This window comes from Crocodylus porosus, unplaced genomic scaffold, assembly GCF_001723895.1.
Source record: "Crocodylus porosus isolate Cpor-Errol unplaced genomic scaffold, CroPor_comp1, whole genome shotgun sequence".
Classification (NCBI taxonomy): domain Eukaryota; kingdom Metazoa; phylum Chordata; order Crocodylia; family Crocodylidae; genus Crocodylus; species Crocodylus porosus.
In genome coordinates this window covers 97295165-97295517 of record NW_017728943.1, presented here as the reverse complement: position 1 = coordinate 97295517, position 353 = coordinate 97295165, and positions in this window count along the sequence as shown.

Here is a 353-nt window from a genome sequence, read left to right as displayed (position 1 = left end):
ACAAGCCCCACAATGCCCCGCGGCCACGCCCCTCGGCACTGCGGCGGGGCCTCCACGGCCGGTCCAGAGAGAGAGAGAAAAGACAGAGTGCAAACAAAGAACAGGCAAGAAGCCTTCGATCATTTCTGCTACTAAGTGATTAAAAAAAAAATGCCTAGTATCCCTACAGAAATGCACAAGTCTAGGACTCTTGGTTCTTAAATGATACCTTTGATTACAGCAACTGAGAAATTGCAAATATCTATATATAGATGCATAGATATAGATATAACAACTTTCCCTGAGCCTGATGAAGGGCGCATGAGCCCAAAAGGTTGCAGACAAAGACATATATATCTATATATAATTGCAAG